At 38.4% G+C, this 25640-nt stretch overlaps 1 protein-coding gene across 3 annotated transcripts in view; it reads left to right on the forward strand.

Annotated features, from left to right (window-relative positions):
- LOC146643770 (teashirt homolog 1-like) overlaps window positions 1-25640 on the forward strand; it is a 173715-nt gene that overhangs the window by 3449 nt on the left and 144626 nt on the right. For 2 of the 3 annotated variants that reach the window (XM_085395898.1, XM_085395897.1), the window contains exon 2: window positions 736-812. The gene's annotated coding sequence lies outside the window, so the exon portion shown is untranslated. Of the gene's footprint in view, window positions 1-488; window positions 547-735; window positions 813-25640 lie in introns of those variants that run through there. The other variant, XM_085395899.1, reaches the window with a different exon arrangement.

A 25640-nucleotide genomic window follows, 5' to 3' on the forward strand; every position in this document is an offset into this window, starting at 1 on the left:
GTATGCTTTTACATAGCAGGCTAAGGGAATGGGGATGCTTTAAATATGACTGCTGAAGTGTTTCTCGAGGTTTATCACCTTTAAACAGTAATACTGCCCAGTACTGCAAAATATGATGTCATGGTTTGATGTGTGCATTTGCACTTGGTTTTATAGACTGTGTGTCATCAGTGGATGGAGCTTTGTGACCTTTGGTACTTAATTCTTGTACCTAAGTCAAAAGCATAAAACATATCAGATATGCTGCTTAACTTTACAGATGGACTAATTGTGAGCAGTTCAAACAGTTGCTGTATATTTCTTCCTGACACAGATTGCATAAAATAAATTCCTCCAAAAACTGTCTTTCGCCGTCTTGAAATTCAGTAGCACTTTCCTTTAACACTTTCCTATTTTAAATACTTTTTAATTATGCCCTCTCTGGCGGAGACGCTGTGTATTACTCTAAGTGGGACAAGCCGAGGCTGCAGGGTCCAGGGGAAAGGATAATGATGCAGTGAAGCTCCTCGAGAAGTCCTTTGGTGTATGAAGCCCTTTTGTACCCATGTGAGTAGAGAGCAGAGAGTGTTGAGAGGGTAATTGGAACAAAGTCAAAGACAGAGATCATAATTTATCCCTACTGATCCATTAATGAAAGGAAAAGGTTGTTTGGGACCAGGTGCAGATGCAGTTATCTACGTTTAGCATGTTTGATTTTACCCTTTTAATTTAAATTATATTTCCTTTTGTTTTCAGCCATCCTGCAGCTTCCCTGTTGGAGATTTGAGACGGGATACAGTTTCATCACTAGGAAAACACATACAGATCATAAGGTAATTCAGTTTGGTGGTGAGGCGTCATAAAGGGTTAATGGAAGCATTAAGAAGATATTATTAAAAAAATATAGAAACTGAGCAATTTGTAGTACTTTTTATAAACAATTCTAAACCTTTGAAAACCACAATTTTTAATAATAATCAAACAAAAACCAGCTTTCATTCTTTTGTCAATCGTCTGCTTTTTATTTTTATTATACTCTCATTTGAAACTGCACTTTCTTCTGATCTCCGGGCTTCCTGCAGTCTTCTGACGCAGAGCTTTCCCTGATTTTCTCCAGCTTTCTGTCTTCGACTCCTCTCAAATCAATCTGGGATTAAGCTTGATTACACGGATACCCCTCTGGGACGCTTTATTTCAATGAATTAGTCGAGTGAATGAACAGAACTGCAACAGAACGGTATTTTGTACTAGCCACATAAATTATGCATAGGCGGCAGATATCAGCTAGCCTTGATCATCTTTTTTTATGGTTTGAATTCATAGTGAGCGAAATTGTTAATTGCCAGCCTTGTCACATATAATCTGGAGTGCGTTTGATATACAGTCGGGATGCGGTCCATATATGTTGCTTATATATTCATGTAGTGATGGAGGTAGTGTGAGTGTAGGAGACCTAGATGAAATGTTTGTATGCTGCTTAAAGTTTTACAGTCCGTGATTATTGCCAGAATTATTGTAAACAAACATGAAACGTGCTTTATTTGTATATTTTGCATCTATCCGTTCTGTTAAACTACACAAGTTTCATGTAAATGCTCTAATTGAAGCTGACCACAGTGATAACGTTCATTATTGTGAACGAGCCCTAATTACTCCTACTTTAACAGGTAAGGACGGAACAAAAGAAATTCCACATTTTTTGCAATTATTAGAAATTATTTCACGGATAGATAAATTTCTACACTCTCCCCTTGTTATTATTGAATGCATATGAATGTTAAAATAAGAGTTTAGTGAGTCAGAAGCATAATTTTCCATGCAGCAGTTTTTATTGTGTCTTTCCCAAAAATGGATTAGGAACAGCCAGAGAATGGGATATGGGTCCGACACTCACCTGTGTTTTTGTGGCAGCACCATGGGTCAAGTCAGATCTCTGGAAATCTGTAGCTGTTGTGAATAACTCTTTAAGGCTTTAAATCCTGATTCTACTATCCTAAAGATATTAGAAATTTAAGTTATTAACCAAACTCTATACATTCTATGTGGTTGGATGCTTGTTTTTCGAACATACGCTCGGTTACAGCCGTTTCCTTTTCCCAAGCACGAGTAAAGATATGTGTTCACCCTACACTGGCTGTATTTACCAATTGATTAGCATGACATGCTCAGCCATGTCCTACATCGAGAGGCTGCAGTGTTAGATTAAATGCCGGCTAGATCCTCATCAGGGAAAAAAAATCAATGGTTGTTGTTAAGGGCGAGTAGCGTCCGACGGGAAGGGTGGGGGATGGAGGATAGTAGAGTCACTTTACATGGTGTGTCCTGGGCTGTTTACACTGTGGCGCCTGCGTGTATTGACCTGGATAGGAAGCCTGGGTAAGGATTAGCAGGAGAATTTGTCACTGTGCTTCTCTGGCTTGGGCTTTCTTAGTAGTAATCGCCTCTCGACGGAGCCAAGACTCTCCTGTGTTTGCACAAATTTCCACACAAGTCATCTACTTCTTGTTTTATATTTATTTAGATTTAGGCTTCACATTATGTTAATGTTTTCCAGCCAGCCACATGCAGTCAAAATAAACTGCAAAGGATGATGATTTGCCAAGATGTGTTTGTTTGCGTGTGCACTGTAGTTCAACATGACAAAAAATGAGGAAGTTTTAGAAAAGGCCTTTAGAGGAAAAAGAAGTAAAGGGAATAAGTCTGCGCCGTATTATTCAAGATTTGGACATCATCTTACAGACAAATCTTGCAAAATCAAACACAATGAAATCTGATCTGTATGTGGGATAAATATCAATGAATTAAACAATAAATCTGAAGAATAGATGTGCAAATAAGGACTGAGCTCTCACCTCTGTTAGACAGAGACTGAGTGGATCATAACCAAGGTCCAGCACGCCACACTCGAAGCACTGCACACAAGACAACGCAGCTAATGATGCCTTTTCCCACCGAGTCCACATTGGTTAAACAAACTCTCATATCTTTAAAAGGATAGAGACGACAATGAGAAAAGCTGGATCGTTTCTGTTGAATCTGACTTAAACCTCACATAAAGAATTGTTCTCTGCGGCACCCTGGCATAGACTTTATGAGGCAAGCTAAGGAATGCAATCGACTGAAGTTGGAACGCACCCTTTGTTTTACCTCCTTAAAGAGAAGCTGAACTACTTACCCAGTCTGCTAGTCCATAGCCAGTGTCTCTGATCTCCTTGCTGTTTCACAGAGGTATGCTCAAGACAGCTAGGCAACATCTCCTTGCCTCAGAAAAGTTCAGCTATCTCATCTCACTTCAAGTGAAGAGGTTGGCGAATTGTCCCACTGTCACAAGTTTTCTTCCTTTTTCTATGGACCGTATCTCAAGAAATCATGGGAGTATTCCTGAAGTATGCCACAGCCCAACTATGCTCCCCCAAAAGCAAAAACCTCATTTTCTTTTGCCATTTTCTTTTTCATGATATGACCTATAAAAAAGATATTGACCCTACAATAATACAGAGAAAACCCCAACAATCAGGCGACCCCCTATGAGCAAGCATTTGGCAACAGTGGGAAGGAAAAACTCCCATTTCACAGGAAGAAACCTCCAGCAGGACCAGGTTTAGGGAAGGGTGGCCATCTGCCTCGACCGGTTGGGGGTGAGGGGAGGGTGGCAAGCAGAGGTGGGACCAAGTCATTGTTTTGCAAGTCTCAAGTAAGTCTCAAGTCTTTATCCTCAAGTCTCAAGTCAAGTCTCAAGTAATGTCAGGCAAGTCAGAGTCGAGTCTCAAGTCACTGGTGTAGAAGTCCAAGTAAAGTCACAAGTCTGAAATTTTGAATTTCAAGTCCTTTCGAGTCTTTAAAAAAAAAAACGAAAAAAAGCATGTTGCAGTTATATGCTAAATGTAAATATTAGACCATGTAATTTTAAAATCTGTGTTTTTCTCAACACATGACAAAATAGTGAACTTAGAAAATATACACAAATTGTAAAATTATACCTCTTTAAAATGCAGCTCAATTAAACCTAGCTCCAAGAATAATTTTCACCGACAGTTCTGAGATAAGCTGCATGTTATTCTTGGATGCGGTTGTAGGACTGGCTTTAAAATCGCATGACAAAAATATCATACACATTAAAAAAAACTGCATCACCAACGTAGCCTGGAAAACATTTGCTAGTTAGATGAAGTCAGCTATCTCATCGTAGCATATTTATATGCATATTTATAATCATACGGTTCTTGGAGTGAGTGCATACACTCATGAAGTTTAGTAACTTCAGGTCACTGCAACAAGCCCAGGTACAGTTTACCGACGGATGGGTACAGGACCTTGAAATGCACCGTGTAGAAAGTAAAGACCATCGTACGTATCATAAGTTTACCAGTCTCACAAATCGTCGTCATAAATACACATTCGTTAACCGTTTATTAATAGGACCTTTGAGCTCAACGGTAATTAATTAGCAGTGGAAATAATTTCTGGTAGCATCACAGAAATGTAGCAGTGACAATAATATTGTATGCTGTAATCGTACTGGACAATTAGTGATACAAAAAACCTGTTTTATCCTGTGAATAAAAGTATATGTTTTTGTCAATGTACCATAATAACAGAAGCGAAACGCAATATTGTGTCAGGACAATTCACTATTTATGCACAATAAATAAAGGAGCATAGCGCGACAATTTCTGTTCAGCGCCAGACTTGCTTGTAACCTATATCACCAATTATGTTAAGAAAAATGACGCATTAACTACAACAGCAGACTGACCTTTGTGGAAATGCTTGGAGCAGACTAACCTGTGAGCTGGAGTGTTCTGGGACGTTATATTTGATCTTTGAATGGCTGCAATCCAGTCGCCTTTGTTACTTCGGAAACATGGCTCGAACAATTTCTCTTCAACGACGTAATCCGATAACAACCGATCTCTTTACTCGTCGGCTTCCCGTGGCTGTCGTGTGACCGGCTATTGCAGTTAATCATACAACAGCTTCTTGACATTTTTGTGTTTCTTTTTATCGCTGTATAACTGATTTTAATTGAAAGCCTGCGTGCGCTAGTACCGCTTGCCACGAGTTCCCAGAATCCTTTGCGGTTCTACCCGTGAATGACGTCACATTTTCAATCTCTATATAATATGCATGTTAAATTTTATATTTGGGGTAAAATATCAAGTCTTTTCAAGTAAACTGGTTCAAGTCCAATTCAAGTCCCAAGTCATTGGTGTAAAAGTCCAAGTCAAGTCACAAGTCTTAGAACATTTTTTCAAGTCAAGTCTAAAGTCATAAAATTAATGACTCGAGTCTGACTCGAGTCCAAGTCATGTGACTCGAGTCCACACCTCTGGTGGCAAGACAAAAGATACACTGTAGAACAGAGCCAGAGACGAATTATAACTCCTGATTAAATGCAGAGTGGTGTAGTCTGTAGTTTGTGAAAGTTTAAGACTTTGGTAGGTCTCGCTCTTAACAGTCTAGCATCAATGCACAATGTTTAGGATCAATCAAAATAATGCCTCTGTCTAAAATAAAGCAGAGCTGACTGAAGAGGGAAATGTTTTTGTTATGCATAGTCATAATTTTCAAAAATACGTTAAAAATATTTTTCTTAAAATATGTATTTTCATGGACTGTAATATAAACTAATGACATCTTTAACAGCTCAGCTATGCTCCCCAAAGCAAAAAGCTCCCTTCCTTTTGCCAGTCTTTAGATGTGACAACCAAAAATGCAGATCAATGTTTAAAAAAAACGAAGAAGCATGGACTGTCAACTACAAACTACACCAAAAAAGTCAACGACCGTTACTGTGGGTAGCGCTTTAAGAAAAATAAACAAAAATGATATCCAGTATGTGCTGTAAAAGTAAAGCTAGAATATCACAAGTATTCTGCACCTTTCCTCAGTTCTTTGAGTGGTGCTTGATGGTGATTTCTTTAATTTATTTTTTTTCTCAGTGCTTCTATATAATTATCTTATCTTTTATTTTTCTTTCTTGAATTTTTTGCTTTCTTTTGAGTAGAAATGGGATTAAGTTGTTTGCAGTAAAGGTTCATGAAAGTGTTTCCAAGACCACATGAAGAAGAGTACAAACCATATCTTAGCCTGTTAGAAGCTGATCTGATCATCTGTGAAGTGCTTTTGGTTTCCTGCCTTAATGGCTCTAAGGTAGGTAAATACCTTCTGAGCCCTGCCAGACCACAGTGACACCGTTGGCCTGGCATGTGTGAAGACAGACTCTGTCAGCTACAGTGTTTTGAAGAAACAAGTCATGTGCAGTAACTGTACTGTACTGGTCCTGCCTGTCATAATATTGTGTCATTTCAGCCAGTAGAGTCTGCTAGCTTGGAAGCACTAATTAGGTGCTAGCAAAATAAACAGAAAAAAACATCAACATTGTTTTGTAGACAATACTTTACTGTACGGGACTGCAGCTAACCATTGTCTTTATTATCATTGTTATATTTTTTTTATTGTACATTTGTCTATAAATTTCTCATAATGAAAGGGTGATGCTTTCAAATATCCAGTTTAGTCTAAGAACCACCTGAAACATTACTATCCTGTTCTATGTTTCATGCAAAAGCTTCGAATGCTCTGCCAACATTTGCCATCTTTGTTTAAAAGTGAATCTGTGCTTATATACGTGCCAGTTACTTGTTGTTAAACTAATAACTAAGTAAGTAGTGCCAGTTTTACAATTACTATGCTCAGAGCTGTTCAGGAAGTTGGAGAACATATTTTAGAATGACAGCATTAACTTTAAAAAAATAAAATAAAAAGTGCAGTAAAACAAAGATGAACGTACACTTGATGCAGGACCGCAGTTTTCTGTTCATGCTTGAAACATTGCTGTTTAACTGATTTAGGCAGAAAGTAAGCTTCTGAAAATAATACGGTTTTAGCTTTGTTTACTCCACCGATGGCAGCGCAATAAAAGATGTCTGACATCAGCTGTAGCAGATTTTCTTAGGTGTCCTATAAAAAAAACAAAAGTACAGCTTGTTTCAGTTCAAAGCCATAATAATTTAAAAAAATCATTTGGTCCTTGGCAGGTTCTACTATTTTTAAATGTAACCTCAGATGAACAATAACACATTTTACATGTTTTATACTGTGTAATGATTTATTTAACAAAGACTTTGCCAAAATCGCATACAAGCTGTAAAAAACTAAAGCCCAGTATTCAGTAGCTTGTAGAACTACTGTTAGCACCAATAACTTGAAGTAATCATGTATTCTTACCCATATTGCTTCAGTTCACTGAGGTTTGTGGGCATTAGTTTATGCCCAGTTTTATACACCTTGATTCCTACTTTTTCAGCCATTCTGTTGCAGATTTGCTGCTGTGCTTTGGTTCCCGTGCATGAAACAATCAAAGTAAAGCTTCACCTGTTAGACAGATAGCCTCATATTTTACTGTACTAGAATACTTTGGTATACAGATGAGTTCATGGTTGATTCAATGATGCTAGGTGGAAAGATCCAAACTACAAAACAACCACAAATCATCTCCCCTTCACCACCGTGCTTGAGAGTGCTAATATGCTATTTAATTGTTGCTAAATCTGGCTCTCTGCATTATGTCAAAACATCTTCGGTTTGGTCTCATCTGTCCAACAACATGCTCAACAAGTGTTGCTAGGCTAGCTAGAATGCAAAGTCCTTCAGATGCAACTTTGAAATCCTGATCCATGCCGCCATGTTCTTTTAAGAAAGAAGGCACCTTCTTCTGGCAGCCCTTCCAAATAAGCTTTACTTGTTCAGTCTTTTCTTAATTGTGCTCTCATGAACATTCAGTACAATAACCGATGCCTGTAGAACCTGAGATGTCGCTCTCGGGTTATTTTGCAGTTTTTCTGAGCATTGCACGGTCTGACCTTCAGGTGAATTTGCTGGAACGTCCACTCCTGAGAAGATTGGTAGCTGTCCTGTTCTCACTAGTCATTAATCTTTCTCAGGATAGAATGATGGACTTCAAATTGTTTGGAAACTGTCCCATAACTCTTACAACACTGATGAGTAGCAGAAATTGCTTTTCTAACATAATTGCTGATGTCCTTCCTCCTTGGCATTGAGTTGAAACACACCTGAACGCTCCAGACCAGCAAACGGCCAAAATTGCTGCTCTTATAGAGGTGCTCACACTTGTCGAAAATCAGTTAATCAAGTGATAAGATTGTATTTAGGTTTTTCTTCTTCTCTTCTGCACAGTGATTAAGTTTTTATGAAATAAATATTGACACAGTACAGTATCTCACCTGTTGTTATTCATCATTCACAGGTTCTAGTTACCAAATTTTAAGATACGGTGAAGAGTAGAAATTTTTATTATGTACTTATATGTAAATTTCATGTCGAATTTTTTTCTTGCCTTGACTGTGTTTGGACGTCAGGTGATGCACCAGTGTTTTATCTTCTGTGAAAATATGTATCTTCTTATTGGCTGTCAAAACAAAAGTTTGAATGCACCTCAAACTTAATCTGAAGTCAGTGGTTTAAAATTATTTTATTAGTAGTAGTAGTAGTAAGGAATCATAGATCATAAATCCAAAAGAAACTAAAAACATTTTTAGCTGTGCTTCTGGAAAAGAAAGTCAACAAAATGCTTTCACCTTAACTTAAATTGACATTTATTCCAAACTGCATGTGTGAGTTTTAAAACCCAGTGAGTTGTATACTTTTTTTATTGGTTAGAATTTCTCAATTATTGATGTATTGCGGCGAATTTCTTTGTTTTTTTTCTTTGTTTTTTTTTTTTCTAATTCACAAATAATAGAAAATGACATGGGTGAATGCAGCAGTAACATTTCACCACACTGGATTTTTTTGTTACCAAAAACCTGGCTTACATTAATTATTTACCAACTGCCTTTACTATAACTTGAATGATTTTATCCCATTTCATTGTGTTTTAGTCACTGCTGACAAAACAGTGGAAATATTGACTCCTTCCCACTGTGTATTTTGCTCTCTCTTAGCTGTACACACCTCACACTCTCTCGACTGCGCGACTCTCAGCTACTCAAGGACAAAGAGGGAATGACTTCACTGTTTTGCTGGTGTATGTCTTGTGTTTCTGGGGCAACAAGGAGATTATTACTGCAGAAAGAGCTGTGGGTGCTGCTGGTGGTGCCAGATAATTATGCATAAACAAACGAATCTTCAGAAAAGATGTGCTGCCAAGGCTCTCTGGCCATGTTAGAAGTGAACCAACAGGAAGAAGAAAATTTTTTTTCATATCGGTTACTGACTGGGAGCAGTTTCATATTATCGATCATACATCCAAATGAATGAATTGGTTGCCTTTTGTATGTTTTCACTTACAAAGCTTTGTACATGGTCACATGCTTTTTCTTTTTTTTAAACCAAAATGGCCTTATTCATTGAAATGTATTTTCTATATAACATTAAAACAATATTAATGATTGAAAAAAACAACACATGACGTGAAAGTCAAACATTTTTAACGGGTTTTTTTTTTTAATGTACTGTTCTCAGTATAATATCAGTTAATTGGTTGTAACATATGTAGATATAAAATTAGTTTTAAAAAAAATCAGTGTGTTCTACTCCGTGACAAAGGGTAGCAGATGAGAAAATATGAGTGAATATGATGAGCGCGCTTCAGGGTTGACATTTTGGGCAAAAAAACAAATAATTAATTAAATACATTCTTCAAATTTCTCTGGCAATTATGGTTGTGCATGCTGTAAGGAGCATTTCAACCTGAGAGTGAGCTGATGATGCTGCTGAGCTGCTGTGAAGTGCTTGTTAACAAGTGATTTATGAGTCTGGCTTATTACTGTGAGATTTCATTGATTTGTGGAAAGTTCCTACCCCCCACTTATTGTGTGATTTGCACAGAAGAAGTCCAAAGGTTGGTCAGAACTGATTTACCTAATGTTTAATTAGATTTGTTATAAATCTTGCAGTCACATGCGCATATATAGACATGCTATATGGTCCAAGGGTTGGGCTTATGTAGGGGTGCATCTACAAGAGCAGGAAGTGAAGACTTTTGAAACCTTAAAATCATCGCTTCCTTCGAGGTAGCTTGCAGTTTGTACCCTCCAATTTCCCCTCACTGACTTCCTGCATTCTTTGTCCTAAAACAAACCCCTTCATCGTAGCATCCAGATAAAGCAAAAGGATAGCTGGAGAAGGACCTGCTGGGGTGTGGGATTGCTTATAGGGAAGCACCCGAGCGCTCGTCTGCTGGATTTGTTTGACTCGGGTAATTGAAAGTGTTTTAAACTATTATAGCAACTGGAGGGCTTGTTTAACTGTCGAGCTGCCAGTCAAGCGGGTGGGCCAAAAGCCCGAGCCCGTCAAGGCCTGTCAGTCAATGGAAACGAGAAGTGTCGGCTTAATGGATTTCTCCACACTGCTCTGTCTGCACGCCCAGCAGAGCTAGGAGAGAGGGAGGGGGGGGGAAATCAATGCATTGTCATGTGTGAGTGTTTGAGGCATCAAACGACCAGGTGGATTGGAACTGTACTTGCCTTACGTCGATGTTGAGATGCAATACAGGCAGGAGGTGTTGGTTAGAGTGTGTGTAAATGCAGTGCCTCTATCACATACACCAGCCTGTGTGTGTGTGTGTGTGTGTGTGTGTGTGTGTGTGTGTGTGTGTGTGTGTGTGTGTGTGTGTGTGTGTGTGTGTGTGTGTGTGTGTGTGTGTGTGTGTGTGTGTGTGTGTGTTGCAGCTTCCTAAGAGGACCAGGCTTTCTGAGATAGACAGACGTTCTCTTCTTGTCTCCAGAGGCTTTTGCTGTGATTTGAGGTGTAAGAGGGGTCATATCACCCTCCAAACAAGTTTGCTTTTCATTTTATAGTCTCTCCACAGGTGAAGAAATGCTCTTTTGTCTCTGTTTTTGTTGCCTGTTTTTCTTTTGTATTGTGTGAGTATATATAATTGTTAGTCTCCAGTATATGAGACATTACATATATGATATATGATATTGTGTCCATGTGGTTAAAAACCACATGGACACAAACTTTTGGGACAAAATTGACAATACTGTTGCGCTTTGTGTAATCATCAAGGAAATAGTTAAATGTTAAGGTGGGCAGGCCTATGTAAATGTGTTTAATGAATGGATTGATGGGTGGGTGGGTGGATATAATTTTTTTTCTCTAGAGAAAAAAAATTATGTAGCGATGTATGATGTCACTAAATATTGGTACTTTAAAGTATTAATAGAGGCCATTTCTGCCTGACACTACACTGAATGATTTTACTCATTAGCAGTGACATCAGGCATAAAGATCTCATACTTAACGACTCCATATTAGGAGAATATTACTCGTGTAATTCCCCAAACTTGCAGTCTAATCTAAACCGGTGTGTGAATGGGTGAAAAAGGATGACCTAGTGGACATCTTTCCTCTTCTGCAAAGCCTGCTGCAAAGCACTGACACCGACTAAAGTTTTGACACACCCACGCAGCTTACCGCCTTATGAGCACATCAGATGTGCATTCATTTTATTATTTCTAGTCTTGGTCACAGCGAAAGGCTGCCATGGCACGTACCTTTGCTTCATCTCAGTACCACCTAGTGTAATTTATAGCCAGCAGATCCGACTCCAGCGCCATCATTTTTAAACGCCCCTTCTTTTATCTCTACCAAATGATCGTATTAACCACTGCCAAAGACTAACACAATGCAGGAGGAGACGTCTGTGTTGAGCTAAACCAGACTACCTTCTGAAAGGCATCAAATCATTTCACCATGTTGAGAGCGAAAAGTGGTAATTACTTGTAATTGGGGCTTCAAATTCTTCACTCGCTCGTCCCTCTTTTAGTAAATTGGATGATTTCCTTTTTTTTTTCTGGAGGGATGATAGATACCTCAGAACCTTTTAGGGGTGGGGGTGGTGGGGTTGGGCAAATTGAAAACAGTTTTTCTTCCATTTGAAATGTGTTACTGCTCATGTTCTTCTTTTTCTGCCGCACTGTCTTGCACTTCCTTTAAGGTCTGATCTGATTAAAAGAGAAACATTATTACTGTTGTGTTGTATTTTTTCGTGATTACAACTTCTCTCCCTGTCTCTCTCTTTTTCTGCTGCTTTAACCTCCAGATTTTTGCCAGTATGAAAGATTTTTCTTTGTTTTTTTTTTACTTGAAAATGTCATTACATATAAATTACCTTTTCATGGAGTATATACAGTAACAGTCGCAGTTGTACTGTGTGGTTATGTATATAAAGTCAATTTCTTTAAGCATTCTCTTCTTTTCCATTAAGCATACAAAGAATTCAAGAATTCAGATTTGTTTTAATCCCCCTAAAAATCAAACATTTCCTATGAACAAATGTACCCAGCAGTGTTTATTTTGCTACAAAAATGACTTTATAATGACTTATTCTTCAGTATTTTTGCGCATTAGTCCTGGGCTCTGTAAATGACTGAACAAATAATTGCTTTCAGTTGTCATTTGCAGACCATCTTGTAAGACATGATATAATCCTTAAAGTCAATCATAACATAATAATAATGCAATCCATACATCTTGATGGAAATATGTTTTATTGCTTTTAATGTCTTACAAAAAGACCGAAAACAATTAAAGATATATCACAGAAATGTAGTGGATTGTCAACAGAAACACTTGCAGCACAGATAGTTTAAAATACACAATGCAAGAAATGTACATAAACATTTAAAATATAGGTGAACAAATGCTTTAGCACCTACATAAATCATCAAAATATTTAACAGGATTTTGAATAGAATTTTTTTTTCTGGTTAGCACACAAATTGATGTGTTTCTGATCTTCATATGTAAAAATAAATAAAATGGGAAAACAGGAAAAGAAAGGAATGTGTGGCAAAATTAAAGCCAGGAGGGACGAGAGCAAAAGATTCGAGACAGCGCTGGAGGACTTTTCCTTCTTGTCTCACTAAATCAAGTAGTGGTGTCTCAGCAATATTTAAATTGTGCTGCATGGAGTTGTTCGAGCCGTTGTTACTAGATGTGGGTCCCTGTGTTTCACACACATACACATCGAAAGGACTTGTGAACAACTGACCTTGTGTAATGTTTTTAGATTAAAACGCTGAGGCCGAATAGAAGCAGACAGTGTTCTGCACTGGTGTGAGACTAATAATAAAGAACACAGAGGTTCTGAACTGAGTAATCCAATTTGACCTTGTCTATGAATTGACGGTCCAGTGAATAACATTCCTCTAAGTGAGGCTCTGGCAGAACTCATGACCCACTTTTAGGGTCTCAGCTCACCAGCTGAAAAACACTGCTCAATGACATTCAGATTGGCTGTGGAAAAAACAACAACACTGAAGACGACAGAAGCTTTTTGTTTGAGTGTAACACTAATGCCTTTGAAGTTGAAATACTAGCATATCAAATCAACACAAATCAACACCCTTTATGTTCTGCAGGCTGTTCACCCCATGGGTACAAAAACCCTAACTCTATTGGTGTGAATATTAACTCATTATGTCAGTGTTGCTTCACCAACTTTAAAGCAGCATATAATTTAGTTAAACTAAGTAATATTTACAATACCTAATTTTAACAAGCTGGCTCAGAAACAACCCAAGAAGGGTTGAGTTCATGACATGCTATAGCTTGGATGCTAATGCTTACCTAGCTTTATCTGGCTAACATTAGCAATGTTAGCTTGCCAGCTAGCTGGTGTACGAATGGATTTGCTTCTTTTGGGTAACATTTATTGTCAGTATAAAAGAGGGATGTAGCTTTGAGATCAGAAAAATGAAAATAATAAGTGACTAAAAAGCTAAATAGCTGTGGTTTCAAAAAGACTTTCAGTCTCCAGTTTTACAGTCACTGTTTTGTTTTGTTTTTTACCAAGATGGCAACAGTGAAAACATTCACGTGGAGCCTTCGGAAATCTGTGGATAATATCACTGTACCTATGCTCACCTTCAATTTAATTCAGTTCAGTTTAATTATATAATGCCAAATCACAACAGTCACTACAAGTTGTATTATTATTGTAATAATACACAGAGAATCTACCAATCCGATGACCCCCAATAAAAATGCACTTTGCGACAGTGGGAAGAAAAACTCTCTTTTATACTACTGATTTATACTACAGTTAAATCAAAATGTAAATGCAAAAATTTAAAAAAAGCATGGTTTCAACTTACTTACCTGTTTGCAGATATTAATAAGCCTGTTAAAAGGCCATCATCAGTTGCTTTCACGTCCAGAATATGCCCAGCAGGTGGGCACTTTTACCAGTTAGCAGGCTGTCATTGCCTTAATTTATCGCAGTTGGATGAACTAGCTGAATGGGTTGTGTGTTTCAGCTTTCAAAGAGCATTTAAGGAAGCAACCAAACTCTACAAGGCTGGGATGGTGCTGGCACTGCACTGACATCACAGTTTTCTTTAACAGCTATTTAGTGCTTGTGGTAAAAGGTGTGTTTTTTAAAAAAATCTTCAAGAACGTACCATGTAGTTGAGAACATTTACAGTGACACTAGAGGGCAGTGTCCCCTGCTGAGGTTGTTAAGAGATAGTGATGCCATTTTTTCATCTTAAAAGGAATTCCAGAGATTCTGAAGTAAACTTAATAAATCATAAAAGGGTGTAGCTACAGATGCTGGCTTTATAAGAAAGTGATTTATTGGAAAGTGCTTTCTTCTTAAATCTTAATTTTTTAACTTGCACTGTTACCAATATAAACTTTGGTTTTTATTACCCAGTGTACTATAATTTACTATATATTTACCCGGTAAAAAGAAAGGTTTACTCTTTAGATCTCTTTAGATGCTGAGATAATTTCAGGGGAAAGCAAAAACCCACTTGAAAAGAAATTGGATTTTCTCTGTATATCTGATAAACCTTGCAGCTTTATGCATATAATTGCCTCTTACTCTCTATATGCCCCCCCCTCACACTGTATGACTATGTGAAGCTCATAGCAGAGGGCCCACTGTGTCCTGCCAGCAGTGGAAACATCAAAAGGGGCTATTTGGCAGAAGCTTGGGGGGCTAAGCACATAGGCTTGAAGGAGGAATAACACAGAGTGAGGTGTTATTATTACAAGGCTGATTTAGGACTATTATGGAGAAGCTCTTTGGGGGTTTCAGTGCTAACCACCATGATGCATGTACACACGATCGTGCATGTGAGCAGAATGTGTGTCATTTACATATCGACTTCCCTGGCGTACATTTGTAAGAAAAAGTGAATTCTCACAACAACATGTGCTGTGTTGTTGTGAGAATTTCCAATCTAATAGTAACATATACACAAACGTATGCACGCGGAGGGCTTGGAGGGAGATAGATTTGAACACTAAGAAGGGAGGGGTGTGAGGTCGTCTCACGGCGAGTAAATCACATGTGACAGAGCCCAAACTCAGCCGAGGTGTGTCTCTTGACACAGTGTGATGGGGCGCGCTCTAATGCATTACTGTCCAGCAAGGTTTTGACTATGCAGGCGCCTATATGTGTCCGTATGTGCAGGCGAGCGTGTGTGTGTGTGTGTGTGTGTGTGTGTATGCATCTGGGCCCTCTTTACTGCGATGTTGTGAGCAGCCAATCATTTCTTCCAGTCTAATTAGCACACATGTAAATTCAGAGTAACTGTGGAGCACATCCAGGGAAAAACCAACTGCAGCACAGCAGCCTGCTCATGATGTGAAGGGGTTACTTTGTGAGTGTGGTTCAAGGATTATACTAGTGTAAGAGAGCTGTCCACCACTAGAAAAGCACGACTCATGGCCAGACCTTTTTGTCGCATGCTTGTGCTGCCCCCTCCCAAGTGCCAGTAACCATTTGACCATCATCACCACTAGCCACCCTGCTCATTTCAGCCTACGATATGTCACAATGAACACACAGATTGTTTAAAGAGTAAATATTAGCTAAATTAATTATGTCCAACAATTGTAATGCCTATTTTACAAATTTACTATAATTTTACAGATTTTGGTATTATTTTAAATTCTAATCAGACAACAAATTATATTTATCTTAATATAATTAGTATTCTTTTCTATTGGAAACACACACAAACACACATACTGAGGATATGGTGGGTGCATATCACACCTGATGTAACAAGACATTGTTTCCTCGTTGGCCTGCGGGAAGAGGGACAGGAAAGGATGGAGGGACGCTGGATCGGAGGGGATAACGACAGGAAGAATAAACACATGAATAAATAACAGCAAAAGGCAAACAGAGCCGAGCCATCAGTCCGATTTGGCCAAGGCTTGTCGCCGCTTGTTCACTCACAGCTGGGAAATTCACGGTAACTTGGTTTGGTTGAGGGTGGGGGGGGGGGGGGGGGAGTCTGAAAACTGGACTCACCTCAGTGTCAGTAGGAGCCAAATACATGTGGCACACGTCAGCATTCAGGGGTTTTTTCCTCCTTGTATTGCACTGCAAGAAGAAAAGGAGGCGCTGGCGTGTGTGTGTGTGTGTGTGCGTGTGTGTGTTGGTTTGTATGGTGGATAGTTTTCTAGCTTTGGAGGAGGTCACAAAAGACAAAATTATATAATAACAAGAAGAAAGCTGTTTTTAAAATGACAAAACAACAAATCAAATATCAATCCATTTTTCCCTAATTTGCTGACATTTCACAAAATAAGTCAAATAAGTTGGTCCTAATAAAAGATTAATCCTATGCTGTAGCCCGAAGTAAAAAAACCTTTGAGTACTAAACATTTTATATCCATCAGGCTCTACAGTTCACCCTTAGACTAAAGAACTAGGATTTATAGCTCAAAAGCAGTACATTAATAGTTTCCCTCTGTTAGGACTGATACATCTTTGTCATATGGAAGGAGAGGGGGTGGTTGAGTACATTAGTGAAGCTGAAGCAACACAACACTCATGCTCATAAGTTAGCAGAAGCAGGGTTTTTTTCCAGGATCTGTCCGACGGTTCAGGCTCTTGTACGTAACTCCCCAAGGAGACTTATAGGGATCTGTTTCTCTGGGCCTATCTGTGTGCAGAAGCAGTAATAAATACACATCTTATATTCATGTGTGTGCGTCCGTGTGTGTGTGTCTGCATGGCTGACTCAAAACCGACCCTTTGAAGTGAAGTAACGATGAGGGGAAGTTAATTACGTCCCATTATGCAGGCTGGGCGCGACCATGCACCAGTTAAGGCCATGTTTTTCCCTTTAATTAAGTAGAAAGCCAAGCGCTCGCCTGTCAGGGAGCTGCTAAAAGAGCATTTCAGAGGAAGAAACCCTTGGGGCGCTGATGAGAGGGCGCTAGGACTGGCCACATGTTAATGGTGAGGTGTTAGCATCGTAAACCACGTTATCACTCGCCACTCTCAGTAGTCTTGCAGAAATGTATAAAAGGAACTCTCTGAGATGGTCTCCAGGGGAAAACTAGCAAAGCTCCTTGACTTTGAGAGTTAGTGCTTCAGCACTACAAAGTGTACAGGACCGGGGGAAGTTAAGGAACTTTTTTTTAACAGCTTTAAAAAAAAATGTGCCTAAGCGGTAAGTTCTTAATTAGAAAGTCCCTTGGATATCTTGTAGAAATGTAGCAATTCTAGAGAACTTAAGAAACTTGATTATCATTTCTAGCCACAGATTCTTTTCTGAAATTTGACACTCAGGTTAATAATCCCTCTATCAAAGCTGCGGCTCGATGAATTCACAGTTGAAGGAAGTAAACAAGTTTCAGTCACAAGTTCATTCGTCCATGTAAATATGTAAGATCGTTATTTTGAAAAAGGAAAAATCTTTTCAAGCATTTTTATCACTGCGCAAATGTGGATAAAGTTCTTTTTAAGCAAAAATATAAACTTTTAGAAACTCTTGGAACACAAAAAAACTTTTAAAACTGATGATTTGGTGTAATATTTTGCTTAGAAGATCAGATTCGAGTGTTAAGTTGAAAAACAATATTTTATCCAAAATGTAGAAGATGAAAAAAGAGATGTGCTATGACTTGTGTAACAAATCAAATATAAGACATTGAAATTGCTCTTTGTATCATTTCCAGCCACTAATGTAAGATTGCTATTTCTAAAACATCAATTAGTAACTGATATTAGTATTCATTACAAAATCAGTGAAAGATCTTACAACCAGGACGCTCTTCAAACATTCAAATACCCAATAACGAAAAAACGGATAAATAAATTAGCAGCATTTGTTTAATTCATTTTTTGAGGTCTTTAACAAATAAAAATAAAACATGACCTGATGTCAGCCTTAAGTTTGATTATAGAATAATAATTTGTCATATAGCTGTGAATGAAGCTGCCTTGCAAAAGAGAAATCAAACCCAGATTTGCACTCCTCACAGCTAGCAGTACACACCAACGTCCAGTCTTTGACAGACAACAACTGAACATCTTGTTGGAGCACTTTGTTGCCACCTCATTTTCTTCACCTGACGTTAACGAGCGTAATTGTTAATATTCACGTGCAGGGTTTTATAATGTTGATTTCTTGATAAATGAGTCGATTGCAAAGAATTAACTTGTCAGTTTCTCCTGGGACCTGTGACTAAAACTAACACTGCAGTCTCTTTAATTGGTGTGTGTCTGTCTTTTCAGTGTGTTCTCAGTATAGGACAGTGCTGCTGTGTTGCAAGAAAGCATGTTTCCGAGGCAAGCAATTAGATAGAAAGTGACAGCATGAAAGTATGATGATTACTGTTACACAAAAGGCACATTTATCCAATAGAGAGAATAACTGGGATAGATGATTTTTTTCCCCCCTACCAGTGCCGTTATTTTGGTCACTTCACTTTATTCGCTTAGCTAATCCTCTCTGACGACTTTCAGTCTTAGACTGCCTCAGCTGTCTCTTTTATTTCCCCTGCCTCAAATATTTTATCTGATACCCATCTATGGTGTCTGAGGTTTCATTACAAGTGTAATACGTCTTGACAATTCTCTGAATAAAGTGTATTTTTTTCCCTCTCCTCCATCCTTTCCTTGAGGAACGGAGTCGGTACTCTTACCTTAATATTAACTTAATGTTTAATGCAATCAAATCAGCGATGAATATTTTCATTGTGCCTCATCAGTACATAATTATTCCTGTTTAAGATGTTTGACCTGCTGCCGCATATCGTTACATGAATGTTTCCACCAACACCTGAAATTATTTTATAATTCATGCAGTGTTCACGCAAGAAGGTTAATTAACACGAACCACAAGTGCCAGAGTTGCCAAAACACAATGCAGTTGACTACCAAAGGGTGGTGCTAACCACAAACTAAATTAATCTACACAATTTGAAAGTTAAGATTAAGACACACTTGATACATAGTAACAATAAAATATATATTTACTCCCCTTTATGCCCTTGTTATACGTATTGTCTGATAATGACGTACATGGGCTGGCAACACAGTTTTACAAATACACACATATGTATAGACATAAGTATGAGAACACACTCTTTCTTACTCACTCCACACATATTGACCAGTCTGGGGGGTCAATGACTGTGCAGATGACAACTGAGTTGTTATTAATGGCCACTGCGTTCCAATACCTCCGTGTCTGTGCTGGGAAAATAGTCTGTAGCCTGCCCGCACTCTTCCCCCACACTGGGCTCCAACTGTCTGGCTCCACTGTGTAAAAAGATCCAGGCTTGTGTCTCTTCTTTATCCTCTCCTAACCTCTTAAGACCAAGGAGAAAGAGAGGAAATCAATAATAAAAAAGCTTCTGTAAGTTTCCAACTAGTTGTTACAGAAATGCATTTACAATAAAATGCATTTATCAATTATTCTTTATCTTCAGGTGAAAAGTGCATTTAAGAGGAATCGCATGATTAAGTTACATGCACAATTATTTTCAGGGGGACACTTTAAAACACTTTACATTAACTCATTCCAGGGTCCTGATATGACACGCTTTTCTGGGACACTAAGCAAATTTACTTTCATTGTGATTTTTCTTTAAACTCAAGATATCTGCTGTGAGGATGGGAGGAAAAAGTATATTTTCCCCAATTACTCCCAGTTCAGTAACTTCCATGTTTGGACTAGGATTTTTCTACACAAGAGCTGGAAACCTAGTAAATGAATTCAACTAAAGCAAACTATAGCAGAAGAAATCAGGGCAGCATCTGATTGTGTGTCCTGGATAGAAGACGGAGTGTTGAAGTAGCGGAGGAGGAGGAGGGCCTGCAGCTTCTCACACAGTCCGCTTATTGGAGAGCTGTCATGTGTGGCAAAACTCCAACGAGCCATTTTATTCTCTCAGTACTCACAGTACAGCCTCCTTTTCCCTCTTATATCCTGTGGCAATAACCCCTTCATCCGATGATCTGTAACCATTATGCTGTTTTCCTGCGTTTTCCATCTTCTCCTGACTTTTAGGTTGTCTGTGGCCCTGTCACCACCCTGCCTGCCACCCAAGTAGATCTTCGACCTACTTGATTTCTCTCTTTTTCTTGACTGGATTAGACTTTGATTGGATTTACCTCCTCTTTGCACTTGTTTATTTGATAATATGAACAAATGTACAAAGCAAAGAGACAGGCATTGTTTCCAAATTCGGAAAACTTGATTTTTCATTCTTTTTTTTCTTATCCTGTTTTTTTCCCCCTAAAACTGAAATTCATTTGCTGTTTCCACACTATTGGCAGACACATCTTTTGGCTTCAGGAAAATCACATGAAACATTTCTTCATTATTATCTGACATTTTAAGAAGGAAATTTATGAATCAATTAATCTGACTGAAAGAAAATGACTGGAAGATTAACTGATAAAGGGGGAAAATGTTACCAGTTGTTTTAAGCCCATTTTTATAAACATATAAAACACAATATCAGAGATTTTAACACTCCAGAAACCTCGACTGATATATTACATTTTTTTTCGTTCATACACACATGCACTCAGAATTATACTTAAGTTACAATGCATCTGCTTCTTTGATACAGTATATATCAAATTTGGGGGATGGTAGCCTTTGTTAACCCTCTTGTTCTTTGACTATCCTTCACAGACACTGAATTTATAGTGATCACAATGATGATCCATTTCGTTTCTCCTTTTTGGCTAACTGGTGTTCCCCCCTTGTCAGATCCTCTTTTCCTCCTTTACATCCTGCTCTCACCCCCTTTATTTCTCACTCCATCAGGGTTTATTCTTCCTGACCCTTGTCCTGTTTCCATTTCCCCTTACTCTCTCAATCCTCCATCCTCCTCACTCCCGCTCTCTTTCACCCCCTCTGTCTGTCTCTCTCCGTCTCTGGATGGGTTCCGGCTGCTGAGCTGGTGGGGCTGGTGGCCGGTGTGACGGCTCGGCTGTCTGGTGTCGCGTGCGATCAGGGCGGACGTCGCGCGGCGAGGACGATCGGAGCTGAGCGCCTCCGCCTCACCGCGGGTCACCTTTCACGGGCAATTAGTGTCGGAGCAGAGGCGTGCTTGCCGCTTGTCGGCCCTGCTTATTGTGAAGATCAACGGCAATCAGTCTCCACACTCCACTCTGCTCTCGTTGCCTCGCTCCCTTCACATTTCTGCCTCCAACCCCTCACTCTCTCTTCCCCTTGTCTTTCTTTATTGCCGCTCTATCTTTCTGAGTTTTCCCCTGATGTGCTTTTGCAGCTCTCCAGCTAATGGCTGCTGTCTGGCAATATGTTATCCGACTGTTCAGCTCCCTCTTCATTACAGAGCTTTTACTTATTTGCCCTTTGTGTTAAAAATTATATAACGCTATGAAGACACTCCACAGCCGAATGCTCATCTCCCCCTCGCTGCTGCTCTTTTTTCTCCAGTGCTGACTTTGCAAGAATTACTGAGAATTTCTTGATGTTTAACTGGGAAGTAATAAATCTAAGACGAAGGTTTGTTTTCACTGAGTGATCAGGTCAGCATAGCATAGACTGTATAGTGAAGCTAGTGTGGAAGTGACTTAAATCTGCACTCTTTCCAATGGCCATTAGGGGGCTACTTGTTTAGTCAGGGTTAACAACCCACTGACTTGGATGATGACCTCAGTAAACACTTTTTTTGGATGCATTAACAGTCTCAATGTCTACTTTGACATTTTCCTAAATAAAAAAAAAAGATATTTATGTTGTAAACTATAGATTGGAGTCTATGCTATGCTAAGCTGGTGTGCCAGGGGTGGCTGTAGCTCAGGAATTAAGTGGGTTGTCTTCTAATCAGAAAGTGGTTCAACTGCTGGCTCCTTCAGCCTGTATGTCACATTCTTGGGGAAAATACTAAACCCCAAGTTACAGTGGGATTGTGTAAATGTTAGGTTAAAAGTGATTAGGTATAGAAAAAAAAGCTAATTTTTAAAAGGAAACTTGTGGTTTGTAGTATTGAGATTCTTTGATTTATTTAAAGAGATCACACGTATGTATGAGATGTATTTTATAAGATGTCATTATTTCAAAATAAGAGGGTTGAACCTTAAAAGACAACAACTGATTTGTTTATATCATTCTTTATTTAAAAAAGAAAAAAGAAAAAAAAAAGTACCATCAGGGATCTACAAAGTGGTGTGAACTGGGTCACCTGAGATCGACTGCTTGTATCTCCACCCGCTTACCTGGGGGAGATCTTGGTATTATCCTCATTTAAATAAAAGTTCTCAGTGAGGAAACACCAGCTCGTCACTTTTGTGATCATTTCCCCCCTTCAGGTGTTACAGTGTTTGATGTCACTAAGAAGTGTTGTAGGGAAAAAAGAGGATGTTAATACTATTCTGCGTGTTAAAATAATGTGCATAAGCTGGAAAGCTTTGCAGTGTGTGTGGTCGCGTGCGTGTGTGTGTGTGTGTGTGTGTGTGTGTGTGTGTGTGTGTGTGTGTGTGTGTGTGTGTGTGTGTGTGTGTGTGTGAGCAAAGTGCAGCCAGTTGTCTATGGTAGTGCCATAGTGGAGTCCTGCTGCCGTTTTGTGTATTTTCATGTGTGCAAACATAAACTAATTGCACAGAGTTAATTGCAGATTGTGTATATTTTTAAAAATATTTCATTCCTGTAAAAATTCTCAGTGTCGAAACACCAACTCACCACTTTTGTGATTATTTCTCCCCTTCAGGGGTGTAACACTTGGAGTGCTCACACTGAGTAGGAAAGCACTACCGGTCCATTTGACATTTACATAGTGACTAAGTATGAGTGTGCAGTGTTCCTCCATTTCTAAGTAAGTAAGAAACACCCTTGCTCATTATGTCCAGTGATATGATGAATACGGTCCCAGCACTATGTGTCATACCTGTGAAGGATCATTAACAGTTTCTATAAAATATTGTGCTTATCCTCATTTAAACAAATTGACTATACGATCCATTTAAAAATGCACGATGATGTTATTTTTCAATGTATAATAAGGTATTACAACTAATATTTACAATGCACAGTTCTATCACTTTAGCACTTTTTACACACAAATAACTGATAATGTTTGCTGCTTATATCTCTTATTAATGAGATGGTTGTTTTATTAGCCATACCTCAATGATAACTTAACAGATGGCTAATGTTTATATTGGGCAGTTGCTAATAGTTAAATGGCTAACATTAACCTGTGGCAATTTAATATTAATACTTAAGTTTTGCTGAAAGAAGAGCTTTACTTACCTTTTGAAATTCCTCAAAAATATTGTTCAGCGTTAAACTTCAGCTGTCAGTGAGGGGAGGGACTGTGAAGTTGTGTGTGAACTGTAAGAGGCGAAGACAGCACTGTTGGTTTGATGCTGCAGCAAACGATGGCTAATCCACTAGTAAGTTTTAGTATCTATTCATATTTATTTATTTAATGCATTTTTTGCTGTTTCATTAAGGCCAATAGATTTATTTTTTTGTTTCGTATTCAAGTGTTTTTGAATGTATGAAAATAGTTGCATTAGGCTTTTAACCTCCTAAGACTCAAAGTCTTTCATGGCATGTATTTTCAATTTCTCTTTGCTATTTGGGCTGATTGGGACCTGATAAATGTAAAAACAAAGAATCACCTGATTTGGGTTTTTTTTTTTACCTGATTTTGTTCCTGAGAAAACTGAGATCCACATGTGAGGACATTCTCTTTCAATTTTGATAGAACAGTGGCAGTATAATGTCCCCGTAAGTAGATATCAGGCCCTCTAGAGCAAAATTTAGTATTTTGGTCTAGACAACCTAAAACGTGATGTCCACATATGTGGACGCCAGGTCCGAGGAGGTTAAAGTACGTTTTCAAAAAAAAATTCTTGTGTCTTCTTTTTCATATTAGATGGTGTTTTTTTCCTAATATTTAGTCTGATCATAAGCAAAGAATGCGCTAAGTTTTACAGAATGTTTGCTGTCGTGTTTACAAAAATACATAGTCCGGTAGCAACTGTAACTAATTACATTTTTTCTTAATTGTTATTATGTTTATTGTGTCTCCAGGTATAACAATAAAATTGTAAAGAGATTGCATTCATTGTTGACTGGCTTGTGTTGATGAGCATGTTTTGTCTTTTGTTGGTTTGCTGTACTGTGGACTAGCATGTCATGACCATCCATCTGTATGTTACCGCTGTGGGTCACAGCACCTTTCATCCTAATATTTCAACAATGATGCTGTGCTTTACAAAAGGTTTGAAATTAGTTGCCTTCTAATGACTCCAACCAGTCCTTAAATTTTATTTGATATATTGATTTTCATTGATTTATTTAAATCATGCCGGTTGCTTGTTGCATGGATGCGACTCAACAGTATTAGTATTTGTCTGTTCTTGATTGCTGTCAGTTCTCCTCTGTCAGTATGTCGAACTCAACCCAGGATTTAAAAGTGACACAAAATGTTTTTCATAGTGGGGTCTTTGGGAAAAGCTTCAGAGCACTACTACTACAAGAAAGAACAGTCACAGCTCAGCGGGTGTCGCAGGAGTGTGTTGTGTGCAAATGCATGCAGAGCTATCAGCAAAAGTAAATGTGATTCTTAATATACATTGTGTCCTCCATACATACATTATCCTGTGAATTTATAGTGCGTACGCTGTAACATTTCTGTCTATTGAAACGCCCACTTTCTCACATTCAGCTATGAACACAGCAGAGAAAGAAATCAAGCAAAAAGGGCAGTCTCATTTGCATATTAGGGCTTCATTAGATAAAGCTAAGGACAGCAAAGAGTGCATCTTGAGTCGCAGTGATGAATAGCTGCTGCATCACAAAGTCGCCTCAAAGTAGTCTCATCGTAACCCTCATTTGCATCAGTGCCATTTTATTTATATATATATATATATTTAAATATATATTTATTAAGTCTCTTAATGGTGGACACTTATTGTTATTCCAGTGTCCTCATGAGGGACCTCTGCTAGTCTTCTGCAATTTAAATAGTCTACATCTGACAGTGTTAGTGAGGCTGTGAAGGAGAGAAAAAAGTTGTGATGAGGACAACCAAAAACTTTAATGTGAAGAAAAGGTGTTAATTGCAAGTTGATTAAATGAAGAGCCGATACTGCATAAAGTAGAAGTCTGCTTTTCATCACAAGAGATAAAAGGTTTTCCTCTTTTGTTTCATATACTTACACGAGGCTTGGGATAGCAGGAGTTTTAGGAATCTCAAATGAATGATATAAGGATTAAGGTGAGCACACTACACAGTATGTGGTATTAATTGAATTTCAATCTCATTCATAACTTTTGCCTTCCCGCAATTAAATTAATGTGATCAACTGATATTGAAAATGCATGTTAGCCAATAAAACACAAAACAAAAGCAAATGAAGGGCTCCTAAAATCACCGCTTCTGCA

The sequence above is a fragment of the Rhamphochromis longiceps genome, linkage group LG22, assembly GCF_057381845.1.
Source record: "Rhamphochromis longiceps isolate RC_006_pf linkage group LG22, R_longiceps_female_GT1.1, whole genome shotgun sequence".
NCBI classification, from domain to species: domain Eukaryota; kingdom Metazoa; phylum Chordata; class Actinopteri; order Cichliformes; family Cichlidae; genus Rhamphochromis; species Rhamphochromis longiceps.